General features: G+C 43.1%; 1 long non-coding RNA gene across 2 annotated transcripts in view; it reads left to right on the top strand.

Moving 5' to 3' along the window:
- The window catches only part of LOC118152324 (uncharacterized), a 132,595-nt gene that overhangs the window by 71,983 nt on the left and 40,571 nt on the right, over positions 1–20,041 (top strand). Inside the window, exons 3-4 of one of the 2 annotated variants that reach the window (XR_013533148.1) lie at positions 12,519–12,584; positions 14,533–15,900. This is a non-coding gene — a long non-coding RNA (uncharacterized LOC118152324). Of the gene's footprint in view, positions 1–12,518; positions 12,585–14,532; positions 15,901–20,041 lie in introns of those variants that run through there. The other variant, XR_013533147.1, reaches the window with a different exon arrangement.

Below are 20,041 nucleotides of genomic sequence, written 5' to 3' on the forward strand. Positions count from 1 at the left end.
CTTCACAATTGAAGGAAAAATAAAATCTTTTATGAACAAGCAAGTACTCAGAGATTTTATTACCACCAGGCCTGCTTTACAAGAACTTCTGAAAGAAGCATTATACATAGAAAGGAACAACCAGTATGAGCCTTTCTAAAAATATACCAAAAAGTAAAGAGCATCAACATAAAGAAGAATTTACATAAAACACCCAGTTAACATCAAATGGCAGTAACCCTAAATTTAAATCGACTAAATCCCCCAATCAAAAGATACAGCCAAAACTTAATGGTATATCCAAAGATACACAAAGACTCAAAACAAAGGGTTGAAGAAAAATTTACCAACCAAATGGAGAGCAAAAATAAATAAATAAACAAAAAGCAGGAGTTGCAATTCTCACATTTGATAAAATAGATTTCAAAGCAACAAAGATACAGTGGTAAAAGAATCAATGCAACAGTAAGAGATCTTAATACCCAGATACATAAGACCCATAACGAGATTTAGACTCAACGAGACAGAAAATTAATAAGGATATCCAGGACTTCAACTCAGATCCGGAACAAGTAAACTCAGTAAGTATTTATAGAGTTCTCCATTTTAAACACACAAAATATTGATCAGCCATTATTAATACCCATTTTTTAGAATGAAGCAATATTCCTGATTCCTGTTCTCTCTTCCTCTTTTTCTTCCTCTTTCTTCCTCTCCTTCTCTCCTTTTTTTACTTTTCAACATCCTAGTTCCTCACTTCTACTCAATACATTCCTCTGAACACCTGATTCCTTGTGATTCTCCTGTCCCACTGAAACCTCCAATCCATTAAAAAAAAAAAGTAATCCCTGGGAATGAAGGCAAGAGGGAAAAGATCGTTAGTACAAATACCTAGTGCATGCGAGGCTTAAAACCTCAATGATGGGTTGATAGGTGCAACAAACAACCATGACACGTTTATACTTACGTAATAAACCAGCTCATTCCACACATGCATCTCAGAACTTAAAATAAAATTAAAACACACACACACACACACACACACACACACACACACACACACACACAGAAGGTAGGATACAGTGGCTAATGACTGTAATCCCAGCACATTGTTACGATACTTACCAGCTTGCTGCAGTCCTGCAGCCTCCTGTAATTACAGAAAAAAAATAAAAAAAGCACCAGTCTGGAGAACTGTACCCTTATGATGCACAGACAGCTTTGCTTTCTGTGGCCACACCAGCCTGGGTGCACTGAAGATGGGGGAGGTTCAGGTAAAAAAAAAAAGCTTCAAAGAAGAGGCTGACTCTCTCTCAGGGGTAAATGCAGCTGGTGGCTTTAAATTGATGCCAGTGCTAATTTACCATTCTGAGACTCCAAGAGCCCTTAAGAATTATGCTAAATTTACTCTGTCTTTGCTCTATATATGAAAAAACAAAGGCTGAGTGACAGCACATGTTTACAGCATGGTCTACTGAATTTTTGTTTGTTTTTTGAGATGGAGTTTTGCTCTTGTTGCCCAGGCTGGAGTGCAATGGCATGATCTTGGCTCACTGTAACCTCTGCCTCCCAGATTCAAGTGTTCTTCCTGCTTCAGACTCCCAAGTAGCTGGGATTATGGGTTCCTGCCACCACATCTGGCTAATTTTGTATTTTCAGTAGATATGAGATTTCACTATGTTGGCCAGGCTGGTCTTAAACTCCTGGCCTCAGGAGATCCACCCACCTCAGCCTCCCAAACTGCTAGGATTACAAGTCTACTGAATATTTTAAGCCCACTGTTGAGAACTACTGCTCAAAAAAAAAAAAATTCCCTTCAAAATCTTACTGTTCATGGACAATGAGTCTAGTTACCCAAGAGCTCTGATGGAGATACAATGCTGTTTTCACAACTATGAAAACAACAACTGTTCCGTGGCCCATGGATCAAGGAGTAATTTCAACTTTCAAATCTACTTTTTAAAAATATACTTTATAAGGCTATAGCTGCCATAAATAGTGACTTCTTTGATGGATTTGGGCAAAGTAAATTAAAAATCTTCTGGAAAGGATTCACCACTCTCTTTTTTTTTTTTTCCTTTTCCCCCCTATATAGCACATTACTGAATAAGGATCCACCATTCTCAATGCCATTAAGAACATCTGTGATTCATGGGAGGAGGTCAAAATATCCACCTTAACAGGAGTTTGGAGTAAGTTGACCTCAGCTCTCATGGATGGCTTGAAGGGGTTCAAAACTTCAGTGGAAGAAGTCACTGCAGATGTGGTGAAAATAGCAGAACTAGCATTAGATGTGGAGCCTGAAGATGAGGCTCAATTGTTGCAATCTCATGATAAAACTTGAATGGCTGAGATGTTGCTTCTTATGGATCAGCAAAGAAAGTAGTTCCTTGAGATGGAATCTACTCCTGGTAAAGAGGCTGTGAACATTGTTGAAATGACAATGAAGGATTTAGAATATTACATAAACTTAGTTGATAACGCAGTGCAGGGTTTGAGAGGATTAACTTCAATTTTGAAAGAAGTTCTGCTGTGAATAAAATGCTATCCAACAGCATTGCATGCTGCAGAGAAATCATTTGTGAAGGGAAGAGTTGATCAATGTGGCAAACTTCATAGTTGCTTTATTTTAACGAATTTCCATAGCCACCTCATGCGATTTGTAGCATTTTCTTTATCGATAAAGTATTTTTAATTAAGGTATGTACAATTTTTTTGACGTAACCACTGCACCTAATAGAGTCCAGTATAGCGTAAACATAACTTTGTTATGCACCAGGAAACCAAAAAAAGTTTGTGTGACTTGCTTTGTTGAGGTGAAACCAAAACCGCAATCACTCCACAGTATGCCTACAATTTGTCCAAAGTCACATGGCTAGAAAGTAGAAATTAGAATTTGAACCCAGATAAAGCTGGCTCCTAAGTCAAAGTTTTCCCCACTTCACTATGCTGAATGCCTTTCTCTGGCACGGGGTGGGGCCTGTCACCCTCTTAAAATTCAAATGTAATCATTGGGAGGAAGCCAGAACAGCAGGCAGGACCTAGCATCAAACACATGGCATAGGAGGTAGTACACGGAGCATTTGAACTTTTGTTAGGGGAGGAAACCTTACAAGAAGTTATGGGTGTTCTAGTCACAGAGTTGAGAAACCATGGCAGGCAGACAGGAACAGAGAAATCTATCATCACAGTAGGACCCCATGTACTTGCTTGAGGCTATAGGACAAAATACCAGATCCTAAAGATAACATTTGGCTAGTGCTGGCCAGGACGTGGTGAGACTGATTCCCCGTTCCTTCTGGAAACAGACCCCTCTCACTGTGGAGAATGCATTCCATGTGCATGGGTTAGCAGAGGGTGCTTATTCTGGCCTTTCTCTCTTAGCTACCTGGGTGGACATGAAAACCAAATACTGCAATTAGAGTACTGGCTTTAGTGATCAGTTTCAGTATTTACATGTAAGAGAGTCAGGAACAATTAGGATCCTACTTGGGATTTTTTATTTCCCAAGGGCTATTAGGAAAAAAATGTGGACCTTCCACTATGATTGCTGAGGTGGGGGATGTGAATCTGGCATTGCTGGTGGCCATCCTGCCTTCTCTATAGAAAATCTTTCTTTTTTTTTTTTGAGTTGGAGTCTTGTTCTGTTGCCCAGACTGGAGTGCAGTGGCACAACCTCTGCCTCCTGCATTCAAATGATTCTCCTGTCTTAGCCTCCTAAGTAGCTGAGATTACAGGCATATGACACCGTGCCCATCTAATTTTTGTATTTTTTAATAGAATTAGGGTTTCACCATGTTGGCTAGGCGCTGATCATGAATTCCTGACCTCAAGTGATCTGCCTGCCTCGATGTCCCAAATTTCTGGGAATACAGGCATGAGCCACTGCACCCAGTCAGAAAGCCTTTCTAAGGCACAAAGAAAGCAAGAGAGAGAAATGGATCCCTGGCAACATGATGCAGCTTCTGGATCTTGCTGTACTGGACACCAGTGGCATATCTGGACTTCACAGTTAAGTGAACCAACATTTCCTATTTTTTGTGCATCAGCTGTTGGGATTGGGTTTGTATCACTGGCAAATAATGAATATGCTGTCTCTTCATTCAAATACTGGTGTGACTAGGTTCAGAGAATGAAAGCAGATGTTCAGCTGTGATATCTGGAACATAGGGTCCGGGAGGACCAGAAGCACAGTATTGGGCATTGAGAGCGTGAAGTACAGTCAGCACATAGACCAATCATCCCTATCCTGGACTTGCAGAAGATGTTGTTGGTCTATCACACCATTTTTTTCTCCAGAGTCAGGACAAGCCATTGCAACCTTGTTCTTCTCAACATAGAGCTTCAGGGAGTCACTAGCATTGATTTGACGTTGTGCGTACATTTTCCACTCCGGAATTAATACCTACAGAGTGCGATGCATTTGTCCAGGAAGAGTCAATCAGCTTGGAGGTTCACTCAGTCTTACGGGAATTTCTTCCTTGTGGATTCTTTCAGAATATTGCATCGTCAGTTTATCAAAACTTCTATAAATGTGAATCATGATAAATTATTGAGCTTGCTTTTTATGTATTTAATTAAGTTAATTAATTTGTTTTAAGACAGAGTCTACCTCTGTTGTCCAGGCTGGAGTGCAGTAGCATGATCTCAGCTCACTGCAACCTCCACCTCCTGGGTTCATGCAATTCTCCTGCCTCAGCCTCTTAAGTAGCTGGGATCACAGGCTCCCACCATCATGCCCAGCTAATTTTTGTGGTTTTAGTAGAGATGGGGTTTCATCATGTTGGCCAGGCTGGTCTCGAACTCCTGAACTCAGATGATCTACCCACGTCTGCTTCCCAAAGGGCTGGGATTACAGGCATGAGCCACTGGGCCCAGCCTCTTTTTATGTATTTTAAATATCTATGTGTAACTGTAAATTTGGTTCCTGAACCTACATTCTTCCATTGGTGTCTTTGCATCTCTTAGTTGTTCCAGAGTAATGATATTTTCATTTGGTTTTGAGCACTGTCAAGCACTCCTGTTTTGGGAGTTGTCTCTGTCATTTACAGAGAAAGCCCAAGAGATCTTGAAGCTGATACAGTGGCATTTCATTTGGCAGGTACAGATTTTCCTCCTGTATAGAACAATGCTTCCTTTTGCTAACCACCTTAATTTCCTGCCCTTATCAATCTGAAAGTCAATGATTATAGTTTATTATGTGGGTTTTCATTTAGCCTTTCATGTTTAAGTTCAACCATTTCCCCATAAGCAAGCAAGCAAATTTCCTACTCAGGTAATTCAAGTGCAGTTGCTAAGAGAATTTGTAGCAGAGTTCCATGGGCCTTAGCAGTCAGCTAGGACAGCCTAACATCATTGAAGCCTCTACCTATTTTTCAAACCACCTTAAAAATCCCTTAAATATTACAAAAGGAATGCAAATTACATTATGGCTGTAGAAAGGGTTGCTGTTTTGTCTTGAGACTTTAGTTGACCCATAGATTAAATTTAAGATGGTTTAGGACACATATAAAAGTCACCCAATGCAATGGTAAGGTTGAAAGTGCCTTCACTCTGGCCAAGTACAGGCGTTACTACTATTCATTGTCTTCAACATTAATTCTAATAGCTAACATTTATCTGACATTCACTTGTGCCACTGCCAAGTGCTTTGGTTGCATTATTACGTTTAATCCTACCATAAGAAAGATACACTTTTATTTTATTTATTTATTTTTCTTTTTTTTTTGAGACAGAGTCTCGCTCTGTCACCCAGGCTGGAGTGCAGTGGCGCCATCTTGGCTCACGGCAACCTTTGCTGCCCAGGTTCAAGCAATTCTCCTGCCTCAGCCTCCTGAGTACCTGGGATTACCAGTGTGCACCACCATGACTGGCTAATTTTTTTGTATTTTCAGTAGAGATGGGATTTCACCATGTTGATCAAGCTGGTCTCGAAATTCTGCCCTTGTGATTCTCCCAACCTCTGCCACTGAAAGTGCTGGTATTAGACATGAGCCACCATGCCAGGCCACTTTTCTAGTTTACAGATACACCTGAGAGGTGACAGCCTGAGTAACGTGCCCACTTTTATAACTATTAATTAATTAGTGTATAGCCTGCGTTCGATCCTAGATGTGTAGGTGTCCAGAGCCCATGTAGATTAAATGTGACTATACAGACTTGCCTATGTATGCATTAGGATCAGATGCAAGTAACAGGAAACCTCAAACTTGCAGTGGGTTAGTTTATCCATTTCCTTTATGTTCAGGGGGTGTGGAGAGAATCGTCCAGAGCTGGTATGGCATTCACCTGACACTGAATGGCATGAATAGCAGTTTCTGCTGATGTTCTATTTTCAGCTACTTTTCTATAATATGTCTGAGTACCAGAATTTTATATTTTTGTATCCAATAATATTCTTATCATTGCTTTACAAAATCAACTTAGAGCTTCATTAAGATGCCGTGTATTATTGTACATTCAGACATTTCATGAGACAAATTGGAGCCTCAAACCAAACATTACATAAAACAAAAGCTTGACATTATCATTTGTCTACTGCACAAGGGTCAGTTCTGCCTTTTAATACAAACACAAGAAGGGGCTTCTGCCATTGAGGAATATTCTCACAGCCAGGCTTTTATGTTCTTGGTAATTATTTTCCTACCTCACGTTTTGACCAGAAGCCATGAGACAAAAACTTTGCTGGCCGCTGACCTCTCTCCTTTATACTGTGCCAAAATCTGAGCTGGAATGCGGATCATTCAATTACGAATTCCAGGTACTGTGCTAGGTGTCTCATTAGCAACACAAATGCTAAGATAATTCACTGTTCTTGTTTACTGGTCAGAGGGTTTCACATGCCTGCCATCTGCTTTAATTCTCATCTCTGAGAATATACATTTACATAATCACAGAAGTCCAAGAGGAAGGATGGGGTATATTTTTCATTTGACGAAGTTCATGCTCCCACTCTATTTTAGGCACTGTTTAGATGTGCAGAGGAGAGATCCAATAAACAACCTCTCTCTTTTCACTGCCCACGTTCAGAACCAATTCACAGATAAAATAAAGGAGGAGGGCAGATGATAAAGGAAAATCATCTTTATTTCTGATACTGGTTGTGCGAAGGCATAGCTGGGTGTGGGGCATGGTGGGCTTCCTAATACTGAAGGCTGGAGTTTGGCAGGCCTCTCATTCCATCTCAGGCAGTGTTAATGACCATAGGTTGGTGTCAGTTTGGGCTGCTGTCACAAGGTGCCATAGACTGGGTGGTTTATAAACAACAGAAATTTATTTCTGACAGTTCTGGAGGTTGGAAGTCTGAGATCAGGGTGGCAGCATGGTTGGGGTCTGGTGAGGGCCCTCTTCTGGTTTGCAGGTTTCTTGTATCCTCACATGATAGAAAGAAGACGGAGCTCTCTCGGGTCCCTTTTATAAGGGCACTAATCCCATTCATGAGGGTTCCACCCTCATGAGCTAACCACACCCCAAAGATTCTACCTTCTAATACCATCACCTCGGGGGTTAGATTTCAACATATCAATTTTGGGGGGCACAAACATTCAGTCCATCGCAGGTGATCAACAAGGGGTCTGCCCCTGTAAAACCTGGGGGATGGAGGAACCAATCAGTGGTTGAAAAGGGAGGAGGGAAGGACTGAGATAAATTTCCTAGGGGAAAGCTGAGGCTAAACTGAGTGCTGTGCCTTCCCATGGAAGGAGACCTTAGGAGTGAGCCATCATGTCCTCCCCTGACCAGTCTCTGCCCCCATACAGATCAGACCAGAAACATCAGAGGAAGCTCCCCTTGATTTGCAGAGAAACTCAACTTCTGGTTTCTCCAGCTTTTCCCTTCACCAACTCCTGCTCCTCTGGTAGAGGCAAAGGCTTCCTTGAGGCTGAAGTCCCCTCTTATGCCTTCAGTATATCATCTCTGTGACTGTCCCTGCAGTCAGATGATCCGTATCTTCGTATCACCCTTCTCCCTGACTGCCTTTCCCTGAGAGCAGGCTGTGGGCATTTTTGGTTTTGGATGCTGAGATGTAGGTGGACATTTCTGGGGAAAGGACCATTCTCAGCCTAAAAGGTAGATCCTTTCTAAAGCACAAAGTTCTTTTGGCCCTTTGCTCTTCTTTTTTCTTCATGCCTGGGAGGGGAGGATGGGGCCCAGAGGGACATAGCCAACTCGTGATGAGAAGGCAGCTAATACAAGAATGAGAAGGAGGGGCCTCCTGCCAAGGACATGAAGCAGAACTGGGAAGCACTTGGATCCCTAACAACACTGTCCCTGATGACATTTTCCCTGATGACATTGTGGGGATCCCAGAGGGGACCTGGACCAGTGTCCCAAAGATCCCCAAAGGGTATTATCCCGTGGTGTATCAGAACCTAGGAATATTACATTTTCATGATCAGTTGCTATAGTTTAATTTTTGAAATACTCTTTTGGAGACAAATACTTTACTCAACATATTCTGATGTCTAAGGCAAATTAGTACTTTTGTGGCTAAAATTATTTAATTTTCTTTTTTTCAAACTTGTATTAATATAGCTTAAAGGTCAAACAGAAGAGGAGGATCAATGGGCTAGAAGACTGAGAACAATCTGAAGGACAAACCTGTATCTCCAACACTAACGATTCCTAACTATGCAAGCTAGAAACTCAGGGAGCTCCTAGTCCAGACATTCTCATACTGTGTTACCTGGTGCCTTGGACTTCCCTGGAGGCGCTTTTAGGCTTCCCTAAGGGGCTGTAGGGAGGCTGAGTGGATGGGCTCCGGCCCCACACTTGTTCAAACAGAACACTTCCACTTTTATCTGCACTCTCTACTGAGCTCGTTACTCTTTGACATGGTTTGGCTCTGTCCCCACCCAAATCTCCCCTTGAATTGTAATAATCCCCATGTGTCAAGGGCGGGACACAGGATTTGATCTGGGGGTCCAATTTGCACAAAATGTGTGAATGTACAATAATACACCACATCTTAATGAAGCTCTGAGTTGATTTTGTAAAGCAGAGATAATTGAATCATGGGGGCAGTTCTGTCATACTGTTCTCAGGGTAGTGAATAAGTCTCATGAGATCTGATGGTTTTATAAATGGGAGTTCCCCAGCACAAGCTTTCTTGCCTGCAGCCATGTAAGATGTGCCTTTGCTTCTCCTTTGCCTTCCACCATGATTAGGAGGCCTCCCCAGTCATGCGAAACTGGGACTCCATTAAACCTCTTTCCTTTATAAATTACCCAGTCTTGGGTATGTCTTTATTAGCAGCATGAGAACAGATTAATACATGCTTGTAACAATTCAGGAGAAAACTATGGAGAAACTTTATGTTGTCAAATTAAGTTCAAACTTTGTTGTTAAGTCAAAATTAAATTTTAAAACCATGTATCTGTTCTAACATCATTATTTTGTAAATAAGGAAGCTGACACCCAGCAAAGTTCAAATGATCAAATGATTAAGTGGCAGACTCAACTTAGTTTCCAATACCTCCCTTCCCATTCCCTGTGAATGCTCAACTTTCACAGATAATGAAAGAGGGAGTTTCTGTCAAGTGTTCATCTCTATAAGACTACATTTCTCTGGAATAGCTCACCATCCAGGAGCCTCACAGTAGAAATGCCATAGGGCTTTAAATCACAGCCATAGAGAAAAAGGATACAATAGAAATGAAAATTCCAGACATAGCTGGACTTCAGGGTTGATCAGGTTCTCATTCTGTAAGCTCTGCTGTCTTTAATAGGCTAATTCAGACCAGTTCCCCACCTAATAGTTGCCTGTGGGGACAAGCATGGGAATCCTAAAATCCTGAAAGAATCCCGACCTTTGTTCTGACGGTGTATCTATGAACTGATAACTACAGCAAGCCATCTTTGCTTCTAAGGATAACAGCCATGGGTTCTAGCTGCCTGCCTAATATTCTCTTTGTCTTACCTGTGGTTATTCACAGTTTTAAGAGTATTTCTCTTACTGAGTTATCTCATGTGATCTAGCGATAACTTTCCTTATTTTTCCCAGCTCTTTTTTTGTGTGAAACCATTACCTGAAGTGTTTCTTCCTACTGCTTTGTGATTCTAGAGTTTGATGTTATGCCCCTTCAGTGCTGGCTTCATTTTTGACATTGTCTGGATTAGTCAGGTTGCCTAGAGAGACAGAACTGGTAGGATGGATGTATATGTGAAGGAGAGTTTATTAAGGAGAATTACACAATCACAAGGTGAAGTCCCACAATAAGCTGTCTGCAAGCCAAGGAGCAAGGAAGCCAGTCCAAGTCCCAAAACCTCAAAATAGGGGAGCCGACACTGCGGCCCTCAGACTGTGGCTGAAGGCCCGAGAGCCCTTAGCAAAGCACTGGTTTAAGTCCACGAGTCCAAAAGGTGAAGAAGTTGGAGTCTGATGTTCAAGGGCAGGAAGCATCCAGCATGGGAGAAAGATGGAGGCCACAGGACTCAGAGAGTCTATTCAGTCCACTTTCTCCTGCCTGCTTTATTCTAGCTATTGGCAACTGATTGGATGGTGCCCACCCAGATTGGGGGTGGGTCTGCCTCTCCCAGTCCACCGACTTATATGTTAATCTCCTTTGGCAACACCCTCACAGACACACCCACGAACAATACTTGGCATCCTTCAATCCAATCAAGTTGACATTCAATATTAACCATCACATTGTCTAACCTGAAAACCTGAGGGGATTTGCTCAAAACAGCATTTGCCATCTGAGTGATCGGGAGAGTGGCCTGTTTATCTTTTCTGATGGATGGAGTTGAGTTTATATTGCCTCTGCCGCGTTTCTTGGGCGTCCTCTTTGTGGAGGTGACTGTGATGTATGAGGCCGAGGTGTAGGGAAATAAGGAAAGCCCCCTAGTGAGCCCATGTTGCTCAGGGGAACAGATCACACCAGATGTCTCTGGCTTCAAACACTGTGTTTGCAGGCCCTCTCCATCCCTGGCCAGGAGCGAGGAATTGGGAACGGAGCTGTGGATTACGTCCAGATTCTGAACTTTTACAACATCCCTGTGCTTTCTATTTTGTCTGGATTAGTAGCAAATCCCTTAAATCAAAATGACCTGTTTCTTTGTTTCCAAAGGACAATAAAAAAGGATAAAGTTGGCTTGGGGAAAGGAGCCCTTGGGAAAAGGAGCCTCATGACTCAGGGAGGATGAGGAAGCACAGAAAATGGGCTGAGAGCAGCCCCAGCAGAGGACTTAGCAAGGGAAGGCCCGGATTCTTGACAGAGTTCTTGGTCCCAAGGGTATGTAAAAGGAGGATAAGAGGGGAAGAGACAGAGGGAGGCTCTTTAAGGATTTAAGGAATATTTCAGTCAAAACACTATGCAGTTGGAGTTTTATTTGCAGGAACTTAAGCAAATAAATTGAAAGAAGAAAACCATACAGGCAATATTTTTTTATGGAAGTGTATATATAGCTGTATAGAATATTGTATTTGCTGTAATAGCAAAAATGAAAAGCATTTTGAATGAAGACAGAGAAACAATAAATAAACCAAAATAGCAATACAATTAAAACTTTCTGCATCCATTGTGAGAAACAAATGGCTCTCTAGAACTGTGTTGGCCAAGTGGCTACTGAAGTTCACTTCTGAATGAATTCCAATGAAATGGAAGAAAAGATTCAGTTCCTCAGTTACACTAGCCTTTCCGGTGCTCAATAGCAGCATGTGACTACTGTCGAGGGCAATGAGCATTTTCATTATCACAGAAAGTCCTGTTGGACAGCCCTGCTCTAGAAAGTTGGGAAAGTTTACATGTGGCTGTTCATATGAAGCAAAAAGTAGCATGAAACCAACATACAAATTACATACATGCATGAAGAAAGATTAGTCAAGGCCAGGGAGCATTCAAATTATTTCCACCAGGGAAATCAATGCATTAGGTGAATTTACAAGTCACTTTTTAGAGTACTCTAGAGTTCCATTACTAATACATAGCTAATACATGACTAATACATAATGTTTTTGAAAACTTTCTTCAGGAAGCCAATTGTAACTGAGGCTGCTGGGATGAACATCGAGAAGCGGTAGAGGAAGCGTCAGGGGATGGAGCAAGGTTCTAGTGCTGGCTTTGTGACTAAAATAGCTCTATGATCTCATGGCAGTCACACTAAGTCTACTGGCCCCTTTTGTCAGATGTTCTCTAAGGTCTCTTTCAATGTAAAGAAATGGGGGTGGTTCCGCCATGTTCTCACTGACAAGTGGGAGTTGAACAATGAGAGAACACATGGACACAGGGAGGGGAACGTCACCCACTAAGTCCTCTCGGGGGATGGGGAGCAAGAGGAGGGAGGCCATCAGGACACGTACCTAATGCATGGGGGCTTAAAACCTAATTGATGGGTTGACAGGTGCAGCAAACCACCATGGCACATGTATACCTATGAAACAGACCTACACGTTCCGCACATGTATCCCAGAACTTAAAGTTTAAAAGAAATAGTGATTAAAAAAAACAGTGTGTAGCACCTCCCACCCTGTCTCATGCTCCTGCTTCTACCGTGTGGAGACGCCTCACTCTCTGTTTTCCTTTTGCCATGACTGTAAGCTTCCTGATGCCTTCCCAGAAACAGAAGCCAGAAGCCGCTATGCTTCCTGTACAGTCTACAGAACTGTGAGTCAATTAAACCTTTTTCATTTATAAATTAAAAAAAAATGAGTGCGTTTGTTTTCAAGTGGAGTTTGTTTTGGCTGTTTATAGGAGAAGAAGAGACAGGGGCTGGTTATCAGGTAGCAAGGGTCTGCAATCTGGTCACAACCATGAATCCTGGGGACAAAGGGAGAGGTAGGAATCCCCAGGACAGAGAAGCTGGTCAGTGACAAGATGGGGAATTTGTATTCCAGACACTCAGGGGCTATAAGAAAAAGTGCATCTGTTCTTATTAAATTTTAGAAATGACTTTGAACAGAATCTAAGTAAAACTGCAAACACAGCTGAGGAAATCCCAGCTCTGTCTGATTCCTCAGAAACTCCACCCCCTCTTTTTGCAGAAGGCTCTCTAGTTACAACTGGCTTACTAAACACCCTCCCATCGGCTTGTTTCTAATACTCTGGAGTAAGACAATTCTTCCATTTGTTCAACTATTTCTCAGATGTCAGATCATAAAATTATACTTCTTGAAAATCACTTATTCTTGAACACTTCCTCTCTGAATTGATTTTACAGTTATAGCATTTTCTCTAAACCATTTTACATTTCTTTCTTTTTTTAGAGACAGGGTCTTTCTCTGTCACCCAGACTAAAACTGGAGTGCAGTGGCACAATTAGACTCACTGCAGCCTCTAACTCCTGGGCTCAGGCAAACCTCCTGCCTCAGCTTCCCAAGTAGCTGGGACTGCAGGCACCACCACCATGCCCAGCTACTTTGAAATTTTTTGTAGGGACAGGGCCTCTCTATGTTGCCCAGGTTGGACTCAAATTCCTGGCCTCATGTGATCCTCCTGCCTTAGTCTCCCAAAGTGCTGAGATTACAAATGTGACCACTGGACCAGGACTATTTCTTTTGAAAGTCTGAAGATAGGTAGCATTTTAAGCCTTTGTTTTCCTTATATGTTTTTTTATTAAAGATTGCATGGAGGAATGCTATTGATGAATAATCAAAATTATCATCCACCTTTATTATTTTTGATGCATAATAACATAATGTTCACATCTTAGATATGTATCATATATACCATGGGCACTTTCCTGTTTATATTTTTCTTATACATTTAAATAACCTACCTGAATCTGTATCTGCAAACCCCTTTAATAATGCAAAATGTATGTGTGAATTGGTGTACATGGACATGTGTGATCTATACATTCATTGAATAATGAACCACTTACTATACACCATGCCATGTGGGAACTCAAAGTTGAAAACACATAATCCTTGTCTGCCAGGGATACTGTATCAAATGGACATTGCTGTGACCATTTCTGAAAAGTCCCAAATTAGAAAAATATTGGATGCCAAGAGCATATCTTAAAGTCCCTGGCACAGAACTCAAAATAGTTTTTCTTTATAAAAATTTTATATTTCTAATATAAGTTGTCTCCCCCAAATGACTGAACGTATACTATACCTCAGATATAACTAGATTAGTGTCAGTTAATTCAATTGGCCAATACATTTATGGTTTACTTTGTGAGCAACTAGAATTCAAAAGTGAGTAAGACCTGTCTCCTGCTCTCAAGCAACACATAGTCTGGTGGGTGAGGTGAACCAGTAAACACTTGATTGCCAACAGGCACAGTGGATGCAGAGTCGGTCTGAAAGCCTTCATGGAGACCGCTGGTCACCTATGCACCAAGTATTGGATGCTGTTGCTAAGCGACAGACCAGGAGGCTGGGAGCACATTTCCCACTAACTGAGCTCTGGCAGTAGAAGAGGAAGGATCTGTCTGTCCTGCTCTTCTGATTTGCTGATCAGGTGTGGAGTAGCACCAGCTACAAGGTGGTAGGTCCATGGCCCAGAGCACAGGCTGAATGACTTGTCAAACCAGGACTTCCTGCCAATGCAACTCTGCAGGCTAACTTCCTGTTTTTGTTTTGCGTTTTTTTTCTTTTTTCAACAGGAACCAAGAAGGGCAGCTTGGTTTTCTTCCACTGACACCATCATTGATTTCTTCCCTTCTTTGGCCCATGGCGCAGCTGAGAGAGGCCCAAGAAACCCATTAAGAGCTTCCCACTGCCTCCAGGAGACCGTGTCACCTCCTTTCAGGGCTCCGTCTCCTCTACCTCTCCCTCTTGCCCTCAGCCAGGCCGTCATATTCTCTCTGCTGCAGCCATGCCACGCTCCTTGTGCTTCCTCAGACATGCCACACTCTCCAGCCTTTTCTCCAGTCTCTTTTACATGCTCTTCCTTTGGCTGAAACGAATTTCCCTCTTACTGTTGTCCTGCTGAAGCCTCATCAAGCTTCAGACCTCAACGTGCATGTCATTTCCTCAGGAAGGTCTTTGCTGACCTCTACAATGAGGTAGCTCCCAGATGACCCAGCACTTCCCTTATCTGAGGCCTCATTAAACCTCATGGTGACTGACTGTTCCCTTCATGCCTTTCTTCTCCAAGCTGCAGGGGAGGGCACAGACCGCATCTGACTGGATCACCCTTGTATTTCCGGGGCCTGGCCTATAATTTGGTGGATTCAGGGACAACTTCCTGGGTGGGGAACCTGTGCAGTCACACAGGGACTCATGCTTAGACAAGTGGCTTAAATGTTTGGCTTAATGCTGTCGCCGTCTAGAAACTTATTTATTTAGTTACTTTTTGAGACAGGGTCTTGCTCTGTCACCCCGTCTGGAGTGCAGTGGCATGATCTCAGCTCACTGAAACCTCTGCCTCCCATGTTCAGATGATTCTCTTGCCTCAGCCTCTCGAGTAGCCTCTCGAGTACCTGCCACCATGCCCAGCTAATTTTTTTAATTTTTAATTTTTAGTAGGACGGGGTTTTACTATGTTGGCCAGGCTGGTTTTGAACTCCTGACCTCAAGTGATCTGCCTACCTCAGCCTCCCAAAGTGCTCAGATTACAGGTGTGAGCCACTGTGCTTGGCCGCCATCTAGAAAATTCTTAATTTTTGAACAAGAGGCCTCATATTGTCATTTTGCACTGAGCCTCATATATTATGAAACTGATACTATGTGAATGAGTAAATGAATCAATGGAAATGTATTAATCCTTACAATATATTGAGCCAAGGAAACTAAAGCTTCTGAAGTCCTCATTCTGAACAAGATAGAATAATTTAGGAAAAGTTGCAATGTATTATGCAGATGCCTTTATGATCTGTTTTGCTGTTTTTCACATGCTATTTGTTCATACGAGAAAAAAGAAGCCTTACCTGAAAGATATGTACTGTCTCTCTGTGAGATGTGTATCCATTGAAAATTACATTTTATTCAACTATAACCATTATGAATTAAAAAAAGAGAAAAAGTAAGTCAAGAATGATTTGCTGTGTCTTATACCTGATTCATTATAACTGGAAAAAAAAGGCACAACTTCTTAAAAAAGAAAAAAAGCAGGAAAAAATTTGTAAATAATAAATGTTACCTAAATGTCTACCTCTGTAAGATTGAATGAATATCAGCAGAAATATCTAGTTGGGTAGTAAATGCAATCTTAGAAAAGCATGATTCTCAAAGGAAAAAGATGCAAGGTATGGCTATTCCATTCATAAACCCAAGGACATTCATTCAAGAGAGGCCATTTCTGGGCTTCGAACTTTTAAGGCCTGCAGAGAACCTCTTGGTAAGCGTTATGCAGGCAGTCCAGGAGTGTCTCAGTCAGTTCAAGCTGCTGCGACAAAGTACCATAAACTTAAAAATGGTAGAAATTTGCTTCTCACAGTTCTGGAGGCTGGGAAGTCCGAGATTGAGGCACTGGCAGACTCAGTGGTTGGTAAGGGCCCCTCTCCTCACAGATGGCATCTTCTCACTGTGTCCTCATGTGGTAGAAGTGGGGATGGAACTTCCTCAGGCCTCTTTTCTAAGGGGGTTAGCTCTATTCATGAGAGTTCTACCCTCATGACTTAATCACCCCCCAAAAAATCTCACCTTCTAATATGACCACCATGGGGGGTTAGGATTTCAACATGTTAATCTTGGAGGGACCTAAACATTCAGATCACAGCAGGGCGTCCTCCAATAACTTTTTAAGGGTCTCTCTCAGCCACCACTACCATCTGCAGCGGGGAGCAATGGTTGTCTTTACCTTCTTTGATGGATTGTGAAGAAGGCAGCTCATTGCACAGGGGAGGGTGGGAAGGTGAATTCCAACACAACAGGGCCCAGAGTCTCTTACCATTTGAGAAGCTGATTTATTTCGCACTGGTATGGGTCAACAGGACCAGCTCCTCTAACTACGATGATCTATCTGTCACTTGTTGTGTGATTCCACTCTTCAGCTCTCAGCTTTCTCATCCATAAAACAGGGTAGATAAAGGTTTTATATATCACCTCCTGCCTGTCTTTCCAGTACCCAAGTCTCCACTAAAGGACATTGCTTTCCTTGTTCCTAGGAGTGTGGAATCTACATCCTTATCTCATCTTCTGGATTTATGCTCACTAAATCCCCGTTTTCCACTTCCTGAACCCATTCTTTCTTGTACGTGCTATTACCTTTGTCCATGTGTCCTACTGAACGCTTTCCCCTCACTTCCCTCACTTCCTCGATTTCCCTACCTAATGCCTTTCATTTTTCAAGAGGTTGAATTCCGTCCCACCCAGAGCTCTCTGGGGTGGCACCCTCTACCCCACGTTCTGCAAGGTCATGCATGGAGACCCCCATGTGCTCCCACAGCACGTTCTTGCCTGTGTCCTGGTTCTCATCACACTGCATTGTCACTGTCTGTTTCCTTGCTTGTTTCCCTCAGGAGTCCCAAGGTTCTTTGTGGGCCTGGACTCTGCCTCTTCAACATCTAGCACAGCCACTGGGACATAATAGGTGTTCAATTCATGTTTGTAGAAGGAAGGAAGGAAGGAAGGAAGGAAGGAAGGAAGGAAGGAAGGAAGGAAGGAAGGAAGGAAGGCAGGCAGGCTTCATTTTCACCTATTGTCTTTTAGAAAGCCTCCTGTGGGCACAGGGAAGGTCAAGTGGTAGAAGCTGCCTGACCGGTGGGAGAACGGCTGTCTCTGTCCTCAGCTGGCCATTCTGCATGGCCTAGGCCCAGCTGGCCCAGTTCACAGTGCCCTGTGGGCAGTAGCATCAGAACGTATTAAAAAGCTTCTTAGATTTTATTGACCTCCCCTGCATTTGCTGGGATGTCCTCACCGTGTCTGGATGGGATTGGCAGTGTGAAGCAGGGGAGAGGAACAGTTCTCCTCGTTTGATGTAGCTTCCGCCAGGCTGGCAGGATACTTCCTGCAGATAGAGCACAATAGAGACATGATCACCAGGCTTGGCCAGGACAATGACGTACATGGCGAAGTCATGCATCCAGTGAATGTTCACTGAGTGCCTGCTTTGAGCTGGATGCTAAGCTGGTGCTAGCTGGTTACATAGAGTAGCCAGCACAATACCTGGCCTCAAGAATAGTCTATTCAGCGAGCCAGACTAGGAACAGAATATTACAGCAAAATGATAATTAGGTAACCCTTTTCCACCCTCAGGGTCTAAACAGCTAAATAAGCCCAAATCCCTACTTTTTTGAAAATGGAAACATCAAGCTGCTATCAGGAATTTTTAAATTAACCAAGTCCTTTTATTTACATGATTCTTAGACCTCATGAGTATAATTGTCTTCCTTTCAGATAAGAAAACTGAGGCTTAGAGACATTAAGCAATTTGCTTAAAGTCATCCAGTTTTCAAGGGTGTGTTAAGATCAGTGCCATTCAGATTATTCTCCTGACTCTACTCCTGTACTTTCCATTTTCCAGAAGGCTTGGTGCTTAGGAAGCCAATTCTCGGGCTTCCTAAGATCCTGAGTTGCCTCTGACATGATTAAAGAGACAGTTAGACTCAATATGGCTAAAAGTTTGTTTTTTGAGTTTTGGTTCTTTGCAAATTAGCCATTCATGGAGGGCATGTGACATAATGGGAGCAGGTCTGGGCACTAGGGCAGGAACTGCGGCAGGGAGGTGGGTAGTAGGGAGGGAGACGAGATGTGGAGCTCCTCTGAGCACCGGACATGGTCTGGGACTCTACTCTGGTTGCAGAGGCCAGGCTGGGAAAGGAGGCCCAGTGGCCTGAGGGGTAGTGATCGAAGGACAGTGCATACTCAGGCAAAGTTGAGACCAGCACCGGTACCAGTTGGCATTAGTGAGTTTAATCCAGCCATTGGGGACCAGCCAGGATCACTAATCTGTGTTCCCAAGCTCAGCAGCCAGTGCAGCCAGGTGAGCAGTGCAGCCCAGTTGGAGGAGAAACTCACCCTCGTGCAGAGGAGATAGGCCCCAAGGCAGGGAGAGACCATCCTAGAGGGAGGAAGAGAGATTGGGACATGGCTCCGGATTATTGAGCAGGTTGTGATGTGGGGGATGAGGACAAAGGAAAGAACCAACATTCACTGATCTCCTACTCTGTGCCAAGTGACTTTACATGCATCATTCCCCAGTTCTTTCAACAGTCCTGAAAGAGGGTATTGGTGTCCCGACTTTACAGGTAAGGTCACAATTTGCCAGCAGTCATAGAGTAATCAGAGGCCATAGCAGAGGCTGAATCTGAGCACACACCTTCCTGACTCTTCATCCCCAATGCAGGGTGGGCAGGAGTACCCCAACAGGCTCCAGGACTCCCAGGATCCATACAATCCAACTCCGGTTGACTTTGCGCCTGAATTCTTTTTTCTTTTTTTGCGACATGGTCAACCCATCACTCTGGCTGGAGTTCAGTGGCACGATCCCGGCTCACAGCAATCTCCACCTCCTGGATTCAAACGATTCTCCCGCCTCAGCCTTTTGAGGCGGCCCGCCTCCACGCCCAGCTAAATTTTGTATTTTTAGTAGAGATGGGTTTTCATCATGTTGGTTAGGCTGGTCTCCAACTCCAGACTTCAAGTGGTCCACCAGCCTTGGCCTCCCAAAGTGCTGGAATTACAGGTGTGAGCCACTGTACCCAGCCTGTGCCTGAATTCTGAAGTCCCGCCCACCATGGTCTATCTCAGGCCACTGACTTATTGCCCCACCCAGAAAAGGAGACAAGTCTGGACCTGCAAGTTGGTGAAACTGACAGAGGAGCTGGCACAGGGAAAGGAAGAAGGGCTGTAGAGAGTGTGTGGCAACTTGCAATTAGGTAGAAGCGTCAGTTACTCAGAATACCACATGCCACAACCATGCCGAAATGAGTTTACTGTAATTCCAGATAAAAACAAAACTGTGGGAGTGGAGACTTAGAGACTTGAGGCAGGGTTGGCTTATTTTTTTTTTTTCTATGGTTTCGGTATAATTCAGCACTTTCACTTTGTGAAGCTAGACCTGACCTTTATGTGGTCTGCAGAATGCTGACTCAACATCAGGGTAACCAATGGTGCACTCATGACCCGAAACAAGACTGATGGTAGTCAGAGTTTTTAAAGCTCCTCACTTGAGCTCTCCACGATCTCGGAAAACCGTGCCTTTATCAGAAATGACAGCCCTGGTTCAAA

The sequence above is a fragment of the Callithrix jacchus genome, chromosome 3 (assembly GCF_049354715.1).
Source record: "Callithrix jacchus isolate 240 chromosome 3, calJac240_pri, whole genome shotgun sequence".
Taxonomy (NCBI): domain Eukaryota; kingdom Metazoa; phylum Chordata; class Mammalia; order Primates; family Cebidae; genus Callithrix; species Callithrix jacchus.